Source organism: Sander lucioperca, chromosome 4 (genome assembly GCF_008315115.2).
Source record: "Sander lucioperca isolate FBNREF2018 chromosome 4, SLUC_FBN_1.2, whole genome shotgun sequence".
Taxonomy (NCBI): domain Eukaryota; kingdom Metazoa; phylum Chordata; class Actinopteri; order Perciformes; family Percidae; genus Sander; species Sander lucioperca.
The window spans coordinates 15,532,884-15,558,295 of NC_050176.1; the positions used below are offsets into that span (position 1 = coordinate 15,532,884).

Below are 25,412 nucleotides of genomic sequence, written 5' to 3' on the forward strand. Positions count from 1 at the left end.
AAAATTCTTTCATTTTACACCTGATTATCAAACTAATGGATACTGCTGATGTACTGGAAACTACATTAATTGAACTGTTTTAACACTAAGAAAGGACTTGTTGTCAATGGAGAGGCTGTATCAGCCCTCTGATGTATGAATACTCATTATTATAAATAAAGTATAATATTTTTGTGCCATCCCTTACTGGTGTTATTGACTATTGTATGTTGGTGTGTTGTGTGTCTTATATCATTTTATGTTTGAGTTACTGTACCAGTGTCATAATTGCTACATGTATACGTTTTTTAAAGTCATTTTTCTTTATCTCATCATTTTTTTATTACTGAATTTCGTGAAATAACAGGAAACGGTTGAAATAATTTTCGCATTAACCTGCTTATACCATGGTCACTTGCCAAATAACATATTTTTAAAACATTAGTTTATATTTTAATTTAAATCTGAGGGTTTGACTAATACCTGGAACAATCATTCCCGTCCTATAAGGTTCTTATGCAATGCAAACGTTCACTACTCCAGGAAACAGGAAGGACCTTAGATACGACTTGCCACCCTTAGCAATGGGAGATATGTATAGTCCGCTCAGCTCGTAGAACCCTTCAGCTTAGCTACGAGTCAGAAAGCTAACGCTATGCTAGCAAGATTCAAAGTCAATAACATTGTGTACAGTTGTCAATCAGTAAAAATAATTTGACAGTATGTTGAACAACAAGACAAGCTAGCTACACAGCCATGTCATTGTCCCCAAAACAATATAACGACTTTTACAAAAAATGTTATCCGTGATGTGTAACGTTACTGTCGGCCGCAGCCTGAAGTAGCGACCTGAACAGCGAACGGGGTGAGATAACGTTATTCGCTGTCAAACAAAGTCAGTTCAGAGGGGCACTAAAACTTACTTCTTGCAGATTGTGTGTTAGCGCCATCCTGTGGTGTTCAGAGGACGAGGAACTGAAGCACCTCACAGTGTTGGCAATAACAGATTCACATTTCCTTTTTGTTTTAATGTAGCACATTCATTTAGAACAGTAAACAGTCACTTTCACCAGAACTCCTTTAGTGTCCTATAACACTTTTTTATGGACACCCTGCAGCCAATCAGAATCGAGTATTCACCCAGACCATGGTATTATTGTTTTTAATGGCTTGATTGTGGTATCTAAGAAGCCCTTCAACTGATTAGTCAGAAAATCTGTCATCACTGTTTGGTGAACGACAATGCGAAAGTTATGCTGCGTTCAGGCTAATAGTAGCGCTTCGTCATGAAACAAAGCCTCCTTGTTCATTTGCACCACTATGGTGGCGTAGTTCGAAACACAGCATAGTTGACCCTTCAACTTTTTTACCTGGGTAATTCTTGCCTGAGCCCCATTATAACTGGGCTAAACTAGATATTTCACACTCTGATACAAACCTACAGTAGAAACTTTCAAGTTACAGACGATATTTCCATCAGTCGCACATCTGAAGTTTTCTGCTGCTGACACACGTAATGTAGCAGAGAGAGTCAGAATCTCTTCTTGAATTTCCTTATAAAGTTCGTTCCATTTTTTAACTGAAAACTGGAAATGATCAAAATAATTCTGTTAATCAAGTGTTTAATCAGCTAATCATTTCAGCTGTCCTTGTAGGCCTGTATATTGTTGGGTAGTTGTACTTGTAATTAAACATCGTCTAATATAAACTATGTGTGTTTTGTGTGTAAAAATCTTAATTTGTAAAGTAACTAAAGCTGTCATATTACTGTAGTGGAGTATAAAGAATTTGTACGATACTTCCCTTTGAAATGTAGTGAAGTTGAAAGTGGCATGACAATAAAAGATTCAAGTAAAGTACCTTGAATTTGTAGAAAAGTACAACACTTAGTAGTTACATTCCATCACTGGTTCTCACATAGGCTATAAAAAGTCACCACAATGCAGGAAGTAAGGAAGTAAGATCTCTGAATCTTGGTTATATTTCTAGACTTATGAGGTTGAGTGTTTTCTTTACATAATATTTCTATGACAGAGATTGTCAACTAGTTGTAAAATTAGTTTCAGGGTGTTAAAGCTTTAGTACGTAACTTTTTGATATTAATGAACGTCCGTGGGGGTGGGGGCGCGTGCGCGATCAGGGAAGGCTTGTATCATGTGGACGTGCCGACAGTGTTGTTATAGTCGTTACTTAGAATTCCTCATGGGGGAGACAGAATCTACGCACTATAGCTTTAAATGGACTAATGGATTTTCAAAGAGGAGGAAAAACATTTCGGAATTTAAACAGTCCCTCAAATATGAAAGTTATCTGTTGCCTAACAGAGAGAATTATATTCGCTCTTCTTCTCTGTCATTGTCCCCGTCAGGGCTGCTCTCAGGATATTTCAAGCAACAGGAAGGGGATACAAATGATGCCCAAACCCTAGAGAAATTTGTCACCAGAGAAAAGAGAAAGTATAGACAGATGCCTAAAAGATAAGGGACAAGAGACAAATCAAAAAACAATCTCCCTGGTGCTCTCCTGCTGCTGGTATCTCGGGGGTTCGAATGACAGAGCTCTGTCGGGAAATGGAGGATGTGCCGATGTGCTGCTCAGTCAGGAGAGGTAATGCAATTCCAATAGTCGAGTCTCTAGTAGTTAATGGGACAGCCAGAGAGATTTCTGCTCTTAGCCCTGAAGAGCACCTCAGAGCAGAACATCAGAGGGTTTTTCAAGCCAGGCCAAAGTCTCTCCAAACTACCTCTGCCACAGAGTCAGTGCTGTCTGCCGAACAGAGGGCAGAAAGGTAATGAAACAGAATAGAGATGAAGAGACTTAGAGCAAAACCCATCCATTGAACGCTTTCTCCATCTTTCCCACCCTGTTGTTATTTTTTCCTCTGCCTATTCATTTCACCCTGTGGCATCCCTACCCCTCTCTCCATCTATCTTTCTGTCTCTATCACCTCTAGTCCTCTTCGCATCCTCTCCTCCCCCTGCTCTTTCTTCCTCTTCCTCTCTCAGCATACATACCACGATCTCTCCTTGATTTCCAGAGAGAGGCTGGTTTAGCAGCAGCCGGCATACAAACTAGCTGACTCAATACACACACAGGCTGCATGAATAGGGTGTGTGCATTGTGGACGGTATGGAAATATGGAGGCAGAGATGGTGGGAGATTAGAGGAAAAGGAGGGAGGAGGGAAAAGGTGTTTGGTGAGTGGAGATAGAAAGGAAAAGAGAAGGTGTGAGACCTTTGCTGGAGAGTTTGGGTTGGGATTTGCTCTAGTTCTTGCATGCTGGCATCAGCAAGACATGCGTCAGCATACATTAAGCAGCTCATTCATCATTCACACGATGAACATGAGGTATGAGGTCACTGGTGAGTTGTCTCATTGTTTCAAAACGTAACGCTTGGGTTAATGAAACCAGCACTCAGGATTTCTTAAACTACAACTTGAGACACAAAGTGATTCTAGTTTTTAGGATTTCCAGATGAAAACCATCAATATTTAAAGAGGCTTGGGCCAAAAGCATTTAGGCACCATTTCAGCACAGAGAATAAGATTTAATTCAGGGTGATGAGGGAATGGACCTACGCCCACAACTTGCCTGTATTTGGACTATGTTTAAGGGCCAGTCCACTTCTTTTAACAGTTTGTAATGGAAATGCTCTCTATTGAGAGGGGTGCTGTCTTTGGAAATGAGAGCTGTTATTGTTGAATTTTTAAAATGTAATTTTCCAATGCTGTGAGCTTGTTTGACCAATAATACCAACAATATATTATATTTTCCAGAGCTTTTCGGGCTCCTTATCTCAAATAAAGCTTTTTAGAGTACTCCATTTCTATATATAGGAATTCAAATATAGTTTTCTGAAAGCAAGAAAAGTAACAATACCACAATTAAAAAATGCACCATTACATGCATTTACAATTTTACTTATGTAACATTAATAAAGTTTGTAAAATATTAATCTCCACTTTTACCAATATTGCTGTCAAATTCAGTTTATGGAGTAAATAGTACAACAAATCCAAGTAAGTACTCAAGTAACTGTACTTAGTTACAACCTACCACTTTATATAAAGTACGAGAATAATAAAAAAAAAAAAAACATAGATTAGGAGTAACGGATATTAAACTGCATACCTCTTGCTTACTGGGTGTGTGCATGTGTGTATGCGTGTGTGTGTGTGTGTGTGTGTGTGTGTGTGTGTGTGTGTGTGTGTGTGTGTGTGTGTGTGTGTGTGTGTGTGTGTGTGTGTGTGTGTGTGTGCGAGAGAGAGAGAGAGAGAGAGAGAGTTGCAACTTACAACAATAACTTCCTAATTACAGTTCCCCAGTGTTAATGCAATCTTCCTGAAATGCTAACTAGCCTCCTACAGGGAATATGGTACATTATAAATCCATGTGCTTGCTTGAGCGTGTGTATCCTGTGCTCAGAAGTGCGTGTCTGCAGCATGCACGTGTTCTAGTGTTTGTGCATGCACATGTGTTTGCACAGCTCTACACATCCCTCATACCATCCTATAGAGAAGCGTTGTTCACATAGGGGTGTGCTGTTGTGTGCCGTCGTGTGTGTGTGTTGCTGTGTAATACAGACCGTCATGAGTGTGGGTGTGTACAGAGAATTGTACAGAGAATTTATGTGTGTGTGTGTGTGTGTGTGTGTGTGTGTGTGTGTGTGTGTGTGTGTGTGTGTGTGTGTGTGTGTGTGTTTGTGGCTACTTTTTTCAAGTAGCCTAATCTAAGAATTGTGTATACAAGAATTTGTATTCCAATCCTACTTCAATAACAAAACGGAAAATGAATAAATGTAACATTAGATATTTTCTCAACAGTAGCAGAGTAAAATAAATGTCTTCACATTTAGACCCAGTCAGCAGGGAGGTGCCATGCTCACTCTGCATGCAGATTTGCTTCCCTCTCAACAAAGATCAACATTATGACAAGAGATACTGCCCGCTCTCTGTGCACCAACATGCTTAATATGGAAAGCTAGTTCCTGTTGAAATATGGATGGCTTTGACAAATAACAACTGATGAGAGTTGATTTTGAAATCTAGCCTGGGATTTAAACAGCTACATGCTTCATGCTGCTCCATTGCAGTGGCAGCTAAAGAGGCGAAAAATGCACTAATGGATGGGAGAGTGAGGAGGGATCTTCTATTACGCAGCAGTGTTTCTTTATTCCTGGAGAACCTGAACAACAGTTATGCCTCTGGGTACTAAGATTGTAGCATGGATGGATAGCTCACTCTAGGGTCTGCAGTAAACCATATGCACAGAAAAAAAAAGCACCTTTTCAACTTCAGGTGAAGTGAAAGTAACAACCGGGTGCAATGACAAGACAGCACAGACATTAAACCTATCCCTTTTTATTCATTTTGTACTTGCAGACATTCTGGCAGTTCCTCTCTACTAAAGTTGTCACTTTTCATTACTGCTAATATTGCCACCTGCCTTATTACAAATGTAACCATTAGAGTCCCACCCTTTTTGACATTTCTGCTGCGGCAGCACTAAAAAGCTTTCACTCTGTAGCTGCTTGTAGAGAGATTTTGTTTAGTTTCATTTTAGTTGTTGGGTCTCAAGAAGAAGCAGAATCAAGCACAGCAGTTTAGTAACCGCAGGTTTAGAGACCACTTTGTTCTGCTCTTAAAACTCTTAAGACTGGAAAAGTGTACTGCAGCAAGCACTGCAGTGCTAATGCAGGATGAAAGCAAGATGAGCGACCTCTAACATAGTTATCAATGAATTCACAGGACAACTAAAGACTTTGCAGTGACTGAGGATCTCTGGCCTTGAAAAGAGCCAACCGACCATTTCTCACACCCCAACGCATAATGTCCCGAAAATGAGTCATTGAAGCTTTTCTATTTTTTTCTGTTCTTGTCTATCTCTCCCTTTCTATCAATCTTACTCTTTCTTTTCTTTCTCTCTCTCCCTCTGTAGCACTCAGCCAGCAATTGGAGTCAGTCAGTGGAAAAACTCTGGTAGTAGTCCATGCCCTATGGGACAAAGTGGCAACAACATCCGTTACAACAGATAGTGGGGCAGTAGGCAGTAGGCACATGGCACAGCAGCCAAAATTTAACTGGCTGAGCAACTTCATGTCACACACAGGCACTCAGTGGGCTAATGTGTTTTTACTGCACATCAAGAGTGGACGTTTGCTGCACAGCCACATATTAACTGGATTATACTAGTATGCCAAATGGTGATAAACGCACAGGCGGGTGAAAACTATCATAAAGTTTCTTAGGGAAGTGTTTGACCACCACCACATGCTACAAGTCTCTGCTCTATTGGAGCAACCAACACCATTATTCCAACGGACATTCCCTCATTTGGATGTTTTGATGATGGCGATGAGGGCGCTATCTAACATGTCACTCACACAATCTCCCCATAGGTGTTCAATTGGGTTCGGAAGCACCTGATTAACATAATTTCCATGTTTCTCCACTCCTTTATTCAGATTTTTCTATTAAAGGATCACTCTACCGATATTACACATGAAGTTCAGTTTACTTGTCAGGAGGAGTATTACACAGGATGTGAAATTTTTTTTTTCATAATGTCTTCTTTGGCTCTGGGGAAAATTTCCAATGTTAGAAAAACATAATCCTGATGATGTCTAATGAAAGACGCTTTTCAGTTGCATTACAGGAAAACGTAGAAGTCAGCGTTAGGGACTAAAAGTCAGGATATACAGTATCTGTCTCTGCGAGGACTGGGTGATATGAAGATTGATATCGTGAAATCGACCTAAAAATATCTATATTGTTTCTTTTGCACACAGCTGGTGAGCCGCATTCTGGCAATATTTACGTCACTTGGGCAACGCTTTACGTTCTTTGTTATGTTCATTTTGCACTAAAGTTCTTAATAAAATAAGAAAATACTCTTCGTAATTTTCATTTGTCATGTATTTAATGCACACAGGATTATACAAAAAGGCCTTGCCATGTGGTTAACCCATGTTGACTATTTATTTATTGAATTAAAAGAAAACATGCTATATTGTGATATCGTTATCAAGATATGAAATGACCATTATCGGGATAGAGGATTTTGGCCATATTGCCCAGCCCTAGTCTCTGCTGCCTCATTTTATTTAATTTTTTTAATCTATCTCTTGTAAATCCCCCAACTCTTTGGAAATACCACACTAAATCACTGGATTACCCCTTTAATTTGTCCCCTGTCTGACTATGGTCAATCTCTTGCATGCTCAAGCACTTGTGTTGGGATACTCTGCAGTGTGTGGATCTGGATCTGAATGTTGAGACTAACGTGGAAAAACTAAAACATGTGCACATTCCCACTGAAATCTTCCAGGTCTACATATTTGCCCTGCAGCAGCTTAGAAAATGAAGTAATGTAGTTTTAGGACTGATGTATTAAGTGTTTCCTACCACAGACTTCTCAGATCTAAAATAAGAAACATGCTGACAAGAACATACAGATTAATCTAACATTTCAAAGATATCTCAGAGAGCGAAAATTCATTGGGGTGGATGTTTCACCGCCTGCAGCCCAAAGTGTGTAGAGCCGCTGTCCAGGGTGCTGAACACTCAGCCCGCTGGACTGCGGTGCGGGTATGAGGGCTACAACAAAAACTAAATAAATATCAAGTGACCAGCTTGAATGTGCGCAAAATATGACACATTTCAGACATATCTATAAATGCTGAATATGCTCGGATCAAAGTTGCACCGCTATAGGTCGCATAGGATAGGACTGGAACACGGGACGTTCAGGCAGCGCAAGAGCTGATAATGTAAATCTGGAACTATGTATCTGCTCCTGCATTATCGCTGGACACACCGGCATGGAGATAAGACAAGCAAGGCTGGCTGGGAATAGCCAAAAAGCAAATTCCCGTCATTCATCACGACTACACACACACACACACACAAAGAAACACACACACAAAATCGCACAGAGATGGGTTTAGAGCCGGTGATTTCAGAATCGCAGGAATGCCAGAGCTGTTGGCGTATTTTAAAGTTACCTACGCACTGCGAGCCCAGTCATCACAAGACAGGCACATGGAAATGAAGCCAAACGTTTCGTGTGCAATCTACAGATGTCCGCATCTGGTTTTCACCTTACCTGTTCCAGATGCCAACGTGGAAGAAAGCGCCTCGCTGGTCTCCCTCAGCAAAGCGGTCCGCTCGTTGCCTCTGGCAGTATGAGTGTTGATGTGTGTGTTTTGTTTTTTAGTCTTCGTCTGTCACTGATTTGGTCCCAGCTTGCACGTTGTCTCCCCAGCGGTGACCGGGAAAGAGCTCAGCAGCAGCCAGTGTGGCGTCAAGATTTTTGGGATGCAAAACTGCGCCTGATGTGATATGCTGCCTCCTCGCCGCTGTCTCCCTCGTTCTCCGTCTCTCTCTTCTCAGTTTGTGCCTCTCACACTGCGTCAGGCTCCGCTCCCCCCTCCTCTCTCTCTCTCTCTCTCTCTCTCTCTCTCTCTCTCTCTCTCTCTCTCTCTCTCTCTCTCTCTCTCTCTCTCTCTATTTGACTGCCTTTGACTCTCTCTCGCGCGCACACAGTGGAACAGACGGTGATTAATTCTCTGGAATTCAGTTTCTCTCTCCCTCTCTCTTTCTATATGTGCCTCAATCACCCTCAATCCGTCGCCTCTTCCTCTGAACTGAAGCGACCGCCAGCCAGCTGTTCCGGTTGAGGAGAGAGGGTTGCATGGCACTCGAAGCGCCAGTCTAAGCGACAGTCGTTTAGATTAGATGGTTTCCCATTTAGAGAGTGAGATGGCCTGATAAGTTAAGTACTGTACTATCAAACCCAAAACAGGGAAAGTTCGAAAATGTATGAAATCCAGCCAGTTGGAGAATGAAACATACAGCATAGCATTAGGGAAATGTGGTTTTGTTTTTGGAGGGATGGGAATCCACATTTCTGGGTGTTTCTCTTCACCCAGCTACTGGGGGATGCATCAGGTCCTCCTGGAGGCAAAGCTACTGTAGCCCTACCAAACGAACAGTCCAATGTTATTTGATGTTGGCTGTTTGCCTAAATGCACTACGGGGCGACCTGATGTCCTGCCAGAAGACATGGTCAGATTAACTGCCTCTTTAGTACAGACACACACACACACACACACACACACACACACACACACAGAGACACACACAAACAGGCAAACATGCGCTCACACAGGCCTGGAGACAAAAATAAACTTGAAAGAGAAATGAATGGATGAATATGCGTATTACCAGTAAATGCACATGTACTGTCATCTAAAATAACATGGCTCTTGTTCAAAGTCTTAAACGAACTGCCCTTTTTTCACAGATAACATAAATCTATGGTTGTATGTTCTCAGGCTTACGTCATATGTCGCATTAGTGCATATGGAGACTATAAATATAAATCCTGTAATCTGACGCTATATGACTGTAGGTGATGGCTGACATTGGAGTGAACCGCACCTTTGTGACCCTCATAATGCCTGATTGAGTAATTAGGAATTAGGCGGATGAGAGGCAGAGGAGGTCAGGGAGGGGAAAAAAAGGCAGAAACATAACAGACATACATTCACAGAAATCCCTCCTCCTGTCTGTCTCTGTGCACATGTGAAGAGAATATAATATGGGCTAATAGAATAGAATAGACAGTGCTGGGCGCCTGGGTAGCTCACGTGGTAGAGCAGGCGCCCATATATAGAGGTTCACACCTCGACGCAGCGTGTCATTCCCCTTCTCTCTCCCCTTTCATGTCTTCATCTGTCCTATATAAATAAAGGCCTAAAATGCCCAAAAAAGTATGTAAAAAAAAGAAAAAAAAAAAAAATAGAATAGACTGTGCTGAAGTGTCCATGATTGACATAAATAATTTGGATCTGCTCCAGGGGGCTGTGAGTAGCTGACCTTTGACCTGATCGCTGACCTATTGGATAATTTCTCCACAGGGGATGAATACACAATGAAGCATCCAGCGGTTACTGATGGAATGAAAAAGGTTGATGAGAAGACAGACCGTTTTCTAATATGCAGTGGTGCCATGGTGCTGTTACAGGTAGCACTGGGTCAAAACAGCCAAAGGACAATGAGGATTGCTTTTGATTTTCATTAAATCAAACCCCATTTTTGATACTATTCATGGTCAGCGTTGTTTCAGCGAGATATACAGAGGCATGTCATGTATTTACATTCACCAGTGGTGGAAGGAGTATTCAGATCCTGTGAAAATACTACAAGTAAAAGTCCTGCATTTTAAAACACTTATATCAAAAGTAGAAGTACTGCAGAAAATGGTCCCCGTCAGTGTTTTCACATCACTATTATGATGTCTTTGGATTAACATTACTGGTTCATTAATTTGTATGTTGCATTTCACTATACTGTAGTCAGGCCTGGTAAGGTTGTGCTACAGGAAGAGTAAGAAAACTGTAATCTGAAAAGTATAAGCTGTCAGACAAATGCAGTGGAGTAAAAAAGTACTATATTTGTCCTTGAAATGTTGTGGAGTAGAAGTATAAAGTTATATACAATGGAAATACAAATGTGTACTTAAGTACAGTACTTGAGTAAATGTAGTTGCATTTCACCAATGACATCCGCTCACTATTCTTTATGTTGTATCAGAGCTGTATTAAGTTACTGCTAATACAAACCCAACATTTCCCACTGCAGCTGCTTAGCAGGGGAGTGACTTTTATTGTGAAGCAGTCAAATGAAATGCAATGAATTCATCAATGCACTAACCACGATCATTCATCCAAAATGTGTCTACAAAGCGACACTCATTTTCAGCGTTGTTTGACAGCAGATCCGTTTTAAATATTCCAGGGAGTAATGGAACAAGACGGAGCAGCCAAAGTGAGCTGTTAGATGATGAGCTTCAGGCGACAGGCCGCACACCTCCAGTTCCTCTCCCAAATCCTGTTACTGTGTCCTGCTGTTGTGTGGGAAACTGTGCAGCATGAAATCAGATCACGGTTGCTCATGACATGATGGAAAAATGCCAATTAGTGTCTGACTTCTTTATTAAAACATGAGTTTGTTTGGCTGCACCGGGAACAGTAACAACAGTTGCTGTTCCGTTGTATTTCTGACAAAGTAGCTGCCAACAGAACTCTGGGACCTGTAGTACAAACTGAAATCTTTAGTTTACTTTAAGCAACCTGGAGGGGGTTTCTATAATTAAAGACATTCACATGGTGGGTAATTTACAAGCCGATTCCAGTATTTCTGATTCAATATTTTTAAATTTGACTACTTTTAGGCCAACAAAATAATAGATAATTAAAGGCTTTAGCATTTCTCCCTTAGAATTTGCTTCCTTGCAGATTTGAAAAGCCATTAAAACAGCATTTAGACTTGGAAGTTGAGTAATACAAAATACAGACAGTATAATTGATCAGTTAACTAAACATACAACAAATCAGGGGACTCAGGGACTATAGTCCAAGTTAAGTCCTCATGTAGTGAAAAATGCAAAAAATTGAAAAAAAATAAAATGTTTAGTGCATATAAATACTTGTGATCAAGGTGTGTTAAATAGAGGTGTAATGATTCATTATACCGACTGCTAAAAAACCTGTTTTTAGCAATAATCAATATGAAACGACCTGCAACAATCAAATTAAAGCTAAACATCCCTCGCCTGTGCAGACTGTAAAGCTGAAACTTGCAGTGTCACTACATTACTGCTACTACTGCTGATAACTACAACTTTCACTGAGAGGGAAATTATGCATCAGAAACCATTTGGAACATGTAGGAAATTGTTTTATTAATTTAAAGCTGCTTTGGTATCATGACATTTTCTTTAAATAGAAACATACAAGCACCTATTATGACATTATCCAATTATATACTTAAATTACCAACTGAGCAAACTCCATCCACTGAGGAAGTCTGTAAGATGGGGTTGAAAGGTCTGCAAAAAGCTAGTAAGACAGTGGTAATGATGTCACATCACATCAACATATTAAACCACCTTTGGCCAGTTGTAAGCATCTTTTCAAGGCTCAAAGGTTGCCAGTGGTGGAAGAAGTATTTCAGGTCTTTAACTTAAGTAAAAGTAGTCGAAATACTCCAATACAAGTTATACATCCTGAATTCAAAATTTGAAAGTATTTGACTTAAGTAAAAGTACATAACTATCAGCATCAAAATAAACTTAAACTACCAAAAGTAAAAAGTCTTCATTATGCAGAATGGCCCATTTCATACTAATATATATTTTATTATTGGATTGTAATTATGTGTATGCATCACTAACGTTGCTGGTAAAGGTGGACCAAATTTGAACTACTTTACATACTGCCAGATAATACATCTGTCATGGTTAGCGAGGGAATGGTGGACCCAAATGCAGAGAGCAGGCGAAGGAGTAATGAGCACGAGGATTTATTAAACACAAAACAGGAGCAAACCAAAGGCGGTCCAAAAATGGAGCAGGCAGAAAACAACAGAACAGGCTACGACGTGCTGACAGGAACAAAACCAGACACAAACAATGATCCAACGAGAGACAAGGGAAAACAGAGAGGCTAAATACACAAGGTAACGAGGGAACGAGAGGCAGGTGACACAACAGGTGGAACAAATCAAAAAAGGCGGGAAACAAACAAAGACAGGAAGAAAGCTAGACAAGACAAGGGAGACAAGACAGACTACAAAATAAAACAGGAAACAAGCACAATACAGAACAGAAACCGACTACAAAAATAATACACACCACAAAATACCAAAACCCTGACAGTACCCCCCCCCAAGGGACAGATCCCAGATGGCCCAAAAACAGAACAAAAAGACAACCCAGGGAGGGCGGAGGGGGACCGGAGGAGGGCCAAACAGGTCAGCAAACAAGTCAAGTGGGGCTAGGGAATGGAGAGACCACTCGGGACAGGGAACAGGAAGGCCCCGGGACAGGGACAGAGAGGCCTCGGCAACAGGGAACAGAGAGGCCTCGGCAACAGGGGGCAGAGAGGCCTCGGCAACAGGGGGCAGAGAGGCCTCGGCAACAGGGGGCAGAGAGGCCTCGGCAACAGGGGACTGGGAGCAGAATCGAAGGCAGAAACCTTCAGGCGGCCTGCGACGAAGGCAGAACCCTTCTGGCCACCGGCGACGAAAGCAGAATCTCTCTGGTGGCCGTACAGGATGTCGAGGGCACCGAGATGACTGGCGGCGAAGGCGAAGCCTCTCTGAAGGACGGCGACGAAGGCGAAACCCCTCTGGAGGGCGACAGCGAAAGCAGAATCCTTCTGGAGGCCGTCTGCGAGGGCGAATTCCTTCTGAAGACCGGCGGCGAAGGCGAATCCCCTCTGGTGGCCAGACAGGCTCAGCAGATGAAGGGGCAGCTGGGCTGGACACAGGCGACGGGTCAGCTGGGCTGGGGACAGGCAACGGGTCAGCTGGGCTGGAGACAGGCGACGGGTCAGCTGGGCTGGAGACAGGCGACGGGTCAGCTGGGCTGGAGACAGGCGACGGGTCAGCTGGGCTGGAGACAGGCGACGGGTCAGCTGGGTCAGTGTCTGCCAACAAGGTAACAGGATCAGTAACAGACAACAAGACAACAGGGTCAGGAGTCGGCAACTCCGCCGACAGGGTAACTGGAGCATTAGTCGGCCGGACCACCGACAAAACACGGGGAGCAGGAGTCGGCCGAACCGCCGACAACACACGGGGAGCAGGAGTTGGCCTGCCCGCCGAGAGGACATGAGGGGCAGGAGTCGGCCTGACCACCGACAGGACACGAGGGGCAGGAGTCGGCCTGACCGCCGACAGGACACGAGGGGCAGGAGTCGGCCTGACCGCCACAGGCAAAGTCTCATGGGGGCAGAACAAAGGCAAAGTCACTAGGGAGGTCTCTGGGACTCCAGAGACCAACAAAGTCTCAGGGGCAGTCTCTTGGACGCCGGAGACCGGCAAGGCCTCTGGCTTGCCCGTAGACGTGGACTCTGGGAGAGCTGTCGACATGGACTCTGGGAGAGTGGTCATCGAAGACTCTGGACGACTGGAAGACTCTAGCAGAGCGGTCATCGAAGAGTCTGGACGACTGGAAGACTCTAGCAGAGCGGTCATCGTAGATTCTTGAAGAGCGGTCATCGACGACTCTTGAAGACTGCACGTCAGCGGCGGTTCTGGGCGGCTGCACGTCAGCGGCGGTTCTGGAAGGCTGCACGTCAGCGGCGGTTCTGGAAGGCTGCACGTCAGCGGCGGTTCTGGAAGGCTGCGCAGTGCTGGGAAACTGGGCAGCTTGGGGACACTAGGAAACTCGGAAACATTAGGAAACTCGGGAACTCTAGGAAACTCGGGAACACTAGGAAGCTCGGGGAAGCTAGGAAGGCTGCTAGCAAGCCTGGGATCTGGGAGAGTGCTAACTAGCCTGGACTCAGGAGGGCTGCTAGCTAGCTTGGGCTTAAGGGGGCTGCTAGCCAGCCGGGGCTCAAGAAGGCTGCTAGCTAGCCTAGATTCAGAAGAGCTGCTAACTAGCCTGGGCTCAGGAAGGCTACTAGCTAGCCGGGGCTCAGAGAGGCTGCTAGCTAGCCTTGTTTCAGGGGGGTTGCTAGCTAGCCTGAATTTAGGGGGCCTGCTAGCTAGCCTGGAGTCAGGAAAGCTGCACGCCAGCTCGGAGTCAGGAGAGCTGCACGCCAGCTCGGAGTCAGGAGAGCTGCACGCCAGCTCGGAGTCAGGAGAGCTGCACGTCCGCCCGGGATCAGGAGAGCTGCACGTCCGCCCGGGATCAGGAGAGCTGCACGTCCGCCCGGGATCAGGAGAGCTGCACGTCCGCCCGGGATCAGGAGAGCTGCACGTCCGCCCGGGATCAGGAGAGCTGCACGTCCGCCCGGGATCAGGAGAGCTGCACGTCAACCCAGGGTCAGGAGAGCTGCACGCCAGCCCGGGAACAGAAGGGTTGCACGTCAGCTCGGGAACAGAAGGGTTGCACGTCAGTTCAGCCTCAGAAACACCGGTCAGCTCAGGCTCAGAAACACCGGTCAGCTCAGGCTCAGGTACACAGGTCAGCTCAGGCTCAGGTACACAGGTTAGCGCAGGCTCAGGTCCACAGGTTAGCTCAGGCTCAGAAACACAGGCCAGCTCAGGCTCAGGAACACAGGTCAGCTTAAGCTCAGGAACACAGGTCAACTCAGGCTCAGGACAAAAAACAGGCATGGAGACGGGGAGGCGAAACTCCCGTGCTGTGGCCTGCCAACGCACCTCCATAAGGTGCCTAGCGAAGGCGGGGTCCTCTTCATGAAGGGAGCGGTAAAACTCGATCAACAGTTCTCCATCCGAGTCCAGTGGGTGAATAACTGGTTTGAATTCTGCTGGGTCCATAGTTGGTTGGATCATTCTGTCATGGTTAGCGAGGGAATGGTGGACCCAAATGCAGAGAGCAGGCGAAGGAGTAATGAGCACGAGGATTTATTAAACACAAAAAACAGGAGCAAACCAAAGGCGGTCCAAAAATGGAGCAGGCAGAAAACAACAGAACAGGCTACGACGTGCTGACAGGAACAAAACCAGACACAAACAATGATCCAACGAGAGACAAGGGAAAACAGAGAGGCTAAATACACAAGGTAACGAGGGAACGAGAGGCAGGTGACACAACAGGTGGAACAAATCAAAAAAGGCGGGAAACAAACAAAGACAGGAAGAAAGCTAGACAAGACAAGGGAGACAAGACAGACTACAAAATAAAACAGGAAACAAGCACAATACAGAACAGAAACCGACTACAAAAATAATACACACCACAAAATACCAAAACCCTGACAACATCATGATCTAATACATCATGATTTATTTGTTGATTGTTGTTGAATGTCAGTTATAGTAACCAGTAATTATGGCTTTCAAATAAACGTAGTGTTGTAAAAAGTATAATATTTCCTCTTAAATGTAGTGGATATAACGTAGCATAAAATGGAAATACTCAAAAGTACAGTGAGTGAGTGAGTGAGTGAGTGAGTGAGTGAGTGAGTGAGTGAGTGAGTGAGTGAGTGAGTGAGTGAGTGAGTGAGTGTGTGTGTGTGTGTGTGTGTGTGTGTGTGTGTGTGTGTGTGTGTGTGTGTGTGTGTGTGTGTGTGTGTGTGGTCCTCAATTAAACATGATCTTAATGACCTTAATGTGTAGTAACACTGGAGGGGCTACACAATCATTTTTGCACACTGATCTGATTAATTATGAGTGAAAGGTGTCATAGACTAACAAACGGTAAGTAGCCAACAAAAACATCCACACATGGACGTCACATGAATGTACAAATACACAATATGTGTTTATGCCAATCTAACACAGTACAGACATGAAGCGTGACTCAAACATACAATGTGCATACTGAATGTATTATACATGTACAGTGTGTAACTTGTATGTACCAAACTGTGTGGACTTACACAACTAATAGCTACTGATGTGCTCATATGTATTATTCATGCACATAAATGCAAACGAGAAATTATTTGTACTACTACAGTGGAACACAAAAATTCACACTGCCTTTGGGTTGCATTGTAGCATTTATTATGCTTCCTGTGGATATTTTGCTTGTGTTTTACAAAAAGAATATATGTATGTGACATAATTATATACTGTATGTTGTCATTAAGTACGTACTGTTGTTGTTGTTGTTGTTGTTGTTGTTTTTATTGCTTATCAAAGCAGGGCTGCACAGTTTTGTTGTTTGGTCAAATCCAAAATATAAAACTTAAGGAAAACAAAAAATGAATAACTGACCATTTGCTAAACCCGTCCCCTGACCAGCAGCTGTTCCATCATAGCTTAGCAACCGTAACTAGGCACGGAAGATCTGTCAAGCTTTGGATTTGTAAATCGGCGGTTGTTTGCTAGAAATGAAAAGCCGCCTGAAATAAAGGACCCATTGTTTCAAAAATGACTATGAATTTCTTGTGGTAAATCTGCCACCGCTATTATTGTAACCTGCATATTGAGAATGAAAAGCTCGAAAAGGCACATCATAGCGGGCCCTGAGCGAACAATCACTTCATACATTTAATTACAAGCTATATGAAATCATACAGTAGCATAGTACCATAAGAGGATATACAGTTTGCAAGATGCACACCATTCTTGTCACATACAAGAATGTATCCTGTGTGTATGTAATGTAATTTTAATCTTGTGTACACACATAAAAAAAAATTGATGCAAATCACCAAATAAAATCCTAATGAATTAGTGTGTGTGTGTGTGTGTGTGTGTGTGTGTGTGTGTGTGTGTGTGTGTGTGTGTGTTAATCTATGGCATGTGTGTGTGGGTCAGCAGCCCCAGAGGACCAAAGTCTCCTTTGATACAGAACGAAAGGCCAGCGGTGGCAGCGAAGACTAACCGAGGCGAGAGAAAACATGAAAGCAGTAGTCGTAATTATGCTTAACCCTCACCCTTAAAGCAGAGATTTGGTGATGCAACATCACTCTGCCTTCATGAGGCTGACAAAACACCAACACCTCCCTCTACCTTTCATAAGGCTAAAAACACACGCAGGCACGCACACACACACACACACACACACAAATGAAGGAGAGAATGAAGGAGTCGCAGGATGCAGGAAAAAACACTTGTAATCTTGAAAGCAGCTTCTGTAATCGCTCTCTCTCTGTAATTATACCAAGGGTGGGTTTGGACATGGGGCATCTTACCAACCCCATCATGCTGTTCACACACACACACACACACACACACACACACACACACACGTAACTGCACACACACATGGAGACGTACATGCTCACATTTATCTCAATACGGTAATAACACTAATGATATCCCATGGGTAGCTCAAAGTATAAAGGAGGGACTGAAGAAGGAGAGTGGGAGAGAGAAAGAGTGGGAGAGTAAGTCTTTGTGAACAGTATGCTCTCATCTCTGTTGGCAGGAACGCCATTTGTGAGTCTGTATGATGTTTAAATAGAGACAGCAACTGACGTGTGCGCACACACATTCAGAAACACACGTGCACACAGACGAGTGTGTGCACCGACTTGAAGACAAAGACCGGGGGAATGGAGAAGAAAAGAGGATTTAAGCGACACTGGCAGGCTCTCACACTGTTTTTAGGTCAATGACAAGAAGCCTATTCAACAGACACATACAGACACACAAGTAAAAAGTACGTAAACACTTGCAGTGGTGCGCGCTTACGAGAGCAGCTCAAACACACACAAGCTGTGCATACGCACAAAAATACTGCCAACCTTCAACAAAGAATCTCTGTAGCAGTGCTAGAAAGGCTTGACAGATATCACACTCTCCACAGCCGTTATTTTTCCACATTGTCCTCTGCTCAATGTCTCTGTCTCTCAGTGTCCATTTCTTCCCTCTCTTGAACATGTAAACAAGGGTTTGCTGATGCTGTTTTCTACATGGACCAGCTCCATTTCCTGTCCTGTTTTGGACACTGTGTGCTCCTGACCCACCATCTTGGCCAGGGTTCAAAGGAACAGTGTTTGTTTGTGTGTGAGTGTGCATGTGTGTGTGTTTATGTGAAGTGGGGGGATACAGGAGCAGCCATACAGATCAAAGGGGGTTGAAAACAGTCATCCCACTAGGAAGCATCAATTCTCATACATATTCACCAGAGGATGTACGTGTGCATGTGTGTGTGTGTGTGTGTGTGTGTGTGTGTGTGTGTGTGTGTGTGTGTGTGTGTGTGTGTGTGTGTGTGTGTGTGTGCATGTGTGTGTTTGAACGCCTCATTCACTAATCAGTTATCTAACTTCCTCTTCTTTAAATTGATTCCAACCACATTAATCAATAAAGTCTAATTAAAGGACAATTCCGGCGCAAAATGAACCTAGGAGTTAATAACATATGTGTACCGACCGTTCTCTGGGATATGTTTTCATGCTAATCAAATGTGTCTCTACCTTGAAACAAGCTAGCGCAAACTGGTGATTAGCTTGTAACGCTAGCTTTTGGGGCAGAGGGTAAATCACTATTTTATACCACCAACAAGGCTCAAAATAGCCCCACACTTCAACGGTAGCATAATGAGGGTCCCTACATGTAAACCGAAGCATTGATAACTTTCTAAGTGTACAGACAGTTTATTAAAAATATAGATTATAAAGACAGTAACGTTCATGTTTACATGCGGGTGCCATCTTAGAAAACAGTCATGACCAGTCGAACCACGAATGCTGTGTTTGAGCTATGTTACTGGTTGCACGACATTGGGGGCTTAAAACACTATCGAGCAACATGTTTGGGGTGGGAAAGCAAGCTGAACCATATGTTTCACTTTTAAAAAAGCAAGAACATCATAATAGCGTAATTCATATTTTCTTTAAACACTCCCATTGACTTACCAAAAAACTGCAACACCCTCCTACCCCAATATCTTAAAATAATATAACAGTATTAAGTTAGCACAAATCATTTCAACATCAAGAACTCAATTAGACAGAGCATGATGAATTTGAGATGGTGGTGACTAATTCTACATTCTGCATATTATGGCATGCCGTTTAGGAAATTATTATACACAGTATATATGTAAAGTTTGAATATATTTAATGAAAGTCTGAATATATTGAATGAAAGTCTGAATATATTGAATGAATGTCTGAATATATTGAATGGAAGTCTGAATATATTGAATGGATGTCTGAATATATTAAATGGAATTCTGAATATATTGAATGAAAGTCTAAATATATTGAATGAAAGTTTGAATATATTGAATGAACCTTGAATATATTGAATGAACCTCGAATATATTGAATGAACCTCGAATATATTGAATGAAAGTCTGAATATATTGAATGAACGTCAAAATATATTGAATGAAAGTCTGAATATATTGAATAAAAGTCTGAATATATTGAATGAAAGGCGTGTTGATGTTAGCCTGATGAAAGGGACCTGCCTGACCAAAGAGGTTCCTTTCATTCGTTCTTCCACGATAAAAAAGTTAATAAACTTCTTTATTGGGAGAACGGTACTGGATACGGTTACCGTTACTAGTGTTTTGGCCAATACGTGCATTTGCCAGTGTTTTAATAATCTCTTCATTGCTCAAAATTGCTGACACTAGATTTCTTGCTGATTCGCTCATAGTGTCACACTTCGGTTAGGATTAATCACAACGAAAACACAAGATGGTGGCAGACAATGATGTCAGATTCCATTTCAACTTTCATTCAATATATTCAGACATTCATTCAATATATTCAGACATTCATTCAATATATTCAGACTTTCATTCCATATATTCAGACTTTCACTTTCATTCAATATATTCAAACTTTATATATATATATACACATACATATAAATATACATATATACACATATACATATAAATATACATATATACACATATATATTAGGGCTGTCAATCGATTAAAAAAATTAATCTAATTAATTACAGACTCTGTGATTACTTAATTGAAATTAATCGCATACATAATTAACGGTGCCTGAACCGATACTTTTTAAGAAAGTAAAAAAAGAAAAGAAAACAAAGGGTACTAACCAACAGTTGGTGACATTAAAGAACGGCTTGTTTATTGCTAAGGCCATATAGTCAAAATTAAATGTTGTTAACATTAATAGTTATACAACTTATTTCACTAGTAAATTGCTGTTGAACGACAAAAACAACCACCAAGGACATTTACAATAACTTCAAATGCACCACGAAGCTGTAGTTTACCAGTTTCATTGAACGCCCGTCTGTGTTGTTTTTCCGACGGCAGCTCGGCAGCTGCAGATTGTTACATCCCGCTGTTGAGTCACAGTCCTCCACAGTAAAACACAGTCAAACTTTACACCGTTCAGCGTTAGCTGTCAGCATTGTAACCGTGTTCAATCCAGCTACTAGCTAGCGGTAGGCTAACGTTAGCTGCTGTCGAGTATAGTGTTAACTAGCTAGCGGTAGGCTAACGTTAGCTGCTGTCGAGTATAGTGTTAACTAGCGTCACATGCAGCAGTGTTTGTGTTGCCTGTATCGTCTGTTTCAGAGCATCAGAGAGAAGTGCAGACATAACAGTGGCACCAGATTTCGGTAGCCAGGGTTGGCAGGAAGAAGATTTTTACAAGTAAATGTTCCAGTTAATGATCCAGGCAGCACATTCTCGTCTCCCTCCTTCATTTTACAGTCCAATGGTGGCTAGAACAGCTCCGGGTCAAACGTCAATATGGAATGGATTAATCTGCGTTAATCTGCGTTATTTTTTTTAACGCGTTATTTCGATTAATTAATCTGAGAAAAAATAACTTTATTAATTATTATTAATAAATTATTTTGACAGCCCTAATGTGTGTGTGTATATATATATATAAACATACACATATATACACACATATATATATATACACACATATATATATACATATATACATACATATACATATATACACACACACACAGTGGGGAGAACAAGTATTTGATACACTGCCGATTTTGCAGGTTTTCCCACTTACAAAGCATGTAGAGGTCTAATTTTTATCATAGGTACACTTCAACTGTGAGAGACGGAATCTAAAACAAAAATCCAGAAAATCACATTGCATGATTTTTAAATAATTAATTTGCATTTTATTGCATGTCATAAGTGTTTGATCACCTACCAAGTAAGAATTCCGGCTCTCACAGACCTGTTAGTTTTTCTTTAAGAAGCCCTTCTGTTCTCCACTCATTACCTGTATTAACTGCACCTGTTTGAACTTGTTACCTGTATAAAAGACACCTGTCCACATACTCAATCAAACTCATGTATAACACATGTATTCTGTTGTCCTGTGATGGGGGCAAATGCAGCCCTGACACAGAGACATGAGTGTTGTCCTTTGCATATGGCAAAGTGCACTTTTATGACTTATTGCGCACACTAAAGCCATTATTTTCACAATTAAATAAAAAGCTGAAATTTTGCACTACACTATGTTGCTTTTAGAGTGCTCATATTATGCTTTTTGGCTTTTTTCCCTTTCCTTTATTGTGTTATATATCTTTTTTGTGCATGTTATAGGTTTACAAAGTGAAAAAGCCCAAAGTCCACCCCAAAGGGACTTACCATCTCCAACAGAAAATACTGTTCACAAACTGCTCCAAACAGCTCTATTGTAGTCCAGCCTTTACTTCCGTGACAAACGTGCATCACTTTGTAACACGTTATAATGCTCACCTAGCTGCTAGCGTGGCATGCCCACATACTCTGCTTCTTAATGGCTAGTAGTCAATAGGCTTGTTCAAGATGAGCCAGGTCTGCGCAGAATCGATCACCGGCGATCGCCGCCCAATGCATGCCGGTTAGATTTGTGTCCGACTTGATCCCGACTTGCTCTGACGTCATGCATACATGGGCAACAATAACCTCACGAGATCAAGGTGGCCGCAGTTCTGAGACACAGGCAGCGCAGTTGCTTTTCACCGACTGCAAGACCCAAGCGGACCCAGGGCATGCTGGGAAACGCCGGCCTCTCAGCTGATCTAACAGCTGATTGGATCAGAATCGACTCAACATGATGACGTTTTATATAAACTTTTTATGGATTTTGAATTGGAGGGGTTTTAACTGCTATTTGTCTGCTTTAAAGGCTTATTCTGTACAAACCACATGTTGTGTGGCTGATATTTATGTTTAGAAGTCAGAGAGACTAAATCTGTTCAGACTACAGATCATCTACAGTGTTGTTAATTAAAATCAGCAACAGATCGCATGTAGAGCATTATGACAGCTAATAGAAACAACTGGAGACTTGTGTACAATTGCTGATATATGGGTCTGATAACATTTTATTAAATTGGAATCAGACCTAACAATTGTGAGTGTTTCTGTTACTTCCTGTTCAGCCTGAAGGCTGCTGGAAACGGCTGGAAACTGTCCGACTTGACAGCGGATTTTTGTCACCGCCCCCGGCTGCTGCCGCCTGCTCTTGTCCACTTTACAGGCGAGGCGCAGTTCATCTCGAACGAGCCTCTTATCTAGCTACTGAGCATGTGCGACTCCCAACAAAGATGGAACAGAAGTGAGATGCCTCACTCTGTAGCTAAAACAGAGAGCTCAACACACAGGGAGAAAAGAGGAGCTGCAGCAATGTGCAGTACAACAAAATATGGTGTTTTTTTGAAAATTAAACCATGTAAATCTATTCTGGTACAACCTCTAAATACAATTATGAACCTAAAAATGAGCATAATATGAGCACATTAAAAGACAAAATGCATAACCCTTACCGGCAATTTCCACTGGATGCGGAACGTCTGCGGAACGTCTCCGGAACGTCGACGGAGTCATTAGGTTTCCATTAAAGTCAATGTGTGTATTTCCACTGACTGCAGAACGTCTGCGTCCCTACTACGTCCCAGTTCCGTCAGTCCGCAGCCCTCCGGAGCAGATACGCAGCTTCTATTTTTGACGGACGACGGAGAGCTCCGCAGCAATTCAGCACAATTCAGATTGTGCGGGACAGGAAGTCGAGCACAGAAACAAAATAAAACATCCGGATACTTTTCAAAATAAAATACACCGTGCTCACGGCAGGTCATATTTCCCTGCACTACACCTTGAAAACACAGCACAGAGTTGTTTCCCCTCTACTCCTCTGGATGGAAACAAACTGTTGTTGGTTTTGTGGTTCTGTTTATAGAAACTACATCCTGTTATATCGCACGAACATACGTGAATTCGCAAGATCTCGTGGTCGGCTGGCCGCAGCCGTTACGCAACAAATCCGGACCTGGTGGGTATTGACGGACGGCGGAGCACGCAGCCGTTCCGCAGCGGAGCCGGTCCGCAGACGTCCCGCATCCTGTGGAAATCCACGGTTACCCTTTTCTGACCCTCCTCCCCCCTAATCATTTTTGTACAGTCCCTTAAGTCTCAACACATAACTAAGGACAGGCAGATGCAAAAATAGTGTATTTAAAATTAAATATCTTATATATTTCATATTTTTTTGAAAAAATCTAAAAAAGAATCAAAAAAATAATACAAGTAGACAATGGGCTTTTCTCGATTCAGAAACAGAAGAACTTAAAGACCAAACTGTGTCAAGAAGCCAAGAGAGAGACTAATAAAGCAGGTGACTTACTGTGGATGGTTTCTTTGGGCAAATGAAAATATCCAGTAAAGCAAAGAAAAACGTGAGGGTTAAATCCAGGCAGAAAAAGGTGAAGATAAAAAAAGAATCAATCATAGCAACTCCAGGGATCAGCACTCTGCCTGGCAGCACATGGTTGCCCAAGTAGGAAATCCAACTGGTTCTGCATACAAACAGGCACTCACATTCTTCCAAATATACTTTTTCTTTGTCATACTTATGTGCTTTTTCTCTGCTTTTCTTTCAGAGCAAAGAAAACGGTTTCAGAGACTTGATTTTAATTTATCTCCTTTTTTAAGCCATTTTCTCCTCTCTCTTGTCTGTTCTCCTCCATCCCGTCTTTTTTGGTGTTTTATGCTCTGCCCACAATGACAGGTGTCACTCATTTATCTCCTCGCCTTCTTTTAAAGAGCTAATCTGCAACTTGTTCCCCCTTGTTCCTTCCTTTCTGCTACACTCTTCCCTTCTTGATAAATACACGCGTAGTGCATTGCGTTTTATTAATCTTACAAAGAACTCTTTATCTTCAGAACATGCAGGATTTTCAGTCTTTCTCAACTTTATAGGCTAGAATAGTTTGTGGTCACAGACATGAACAGTTTTCATATCCTGATCAATATCTTCAAGAAAACTCAGTAGTTTAGAGATTAAAGTTGTTGAACTGCAAGGTGAGTACAGTAAATTTCAAATTTCATGCATCACAAATGAGGCGACATTCCGTGCAAAAGCCGATGTGACCAAAATAGTGCTGTAGCCTTCAGGCAATAGCTTTTTTTCAGGCTTCTGATTGGCCAACATGGCTTTAGGGTTAGGTACGCTCTTGACAGAGCTTTAATTGTTGTTGTTTTTCATTTTTATTTGGCTTTATTTGTTTTTTTTAAATCAGTGTAGACAGGACAATATTTCTAGATTCTTCCTGCCCGTTTTTAATTACCAGATGTTGCTTCAGTGGCTAGTCTTGCATTGCCAGACCTATCTGGTGTAGCCAGACCTGTGGAGCACATTCAAAGAGAGACTTTTCCAATCACAGACTGTTTGACTTGGTTAGTGTGGTATCCACAGCATCGCAACTAAAGATACCACATTAGTCTTTTCTTATTTTCTACAATTGTGATTATCATCTCACGACCCCTTGTGTGGGTCATGACCCCCCTGATTGGGAAATTATTTTCTAAAAGTACTGAGTCAAAGGCAGCGGGATGTGTGCAGCTGTGTCTAGATGAAAAACCTGTCCAATCCAGCTGCCTTTGACTTGTTACTTTTAGATATCCTACTGGATTACTGAGCATCTTCATATGCATTTAGGAATACACTTTACAGTAAGGCACACTTCCCTCTTTTAGTCATATTAGTCTGTGGATGTTTAGGTGTGGTGTGCTTTGGGGTCATAGCTTGAAAAT

The 25,412-nt window shown here is 42.3% G+C and overlaps 1 protein-coding gene across 2 annotated transcripts in view; it reads right to left on the reverse strand.

Annotated features, from left to right (window-relative positions):
* The window catches only part of LOC116042973 (protein ELFN1-like), a 148,620-nt gene extending 124,257 nt beyond the window's left edge, over nt 1-24,363 (reverse strand). Inside the window, exon 1 of one of the 2 annotated variants that reach the window (XM_036000858.1) lies at nt 24,004-24,363. The gene's annotated coding sequence lies outside the window, so the exon portion shown is untranslated. Of the gene's footprint in view, nt 1-8,083; nt 8,405-24,003 lie in introns of those variants that run through there. The other variant, XM_036000857.1, reaches the window with a different exon arrangement.
* Between the last annotated feature and the right edge of the window lie 1,049 nt (nt 24,364-25,412).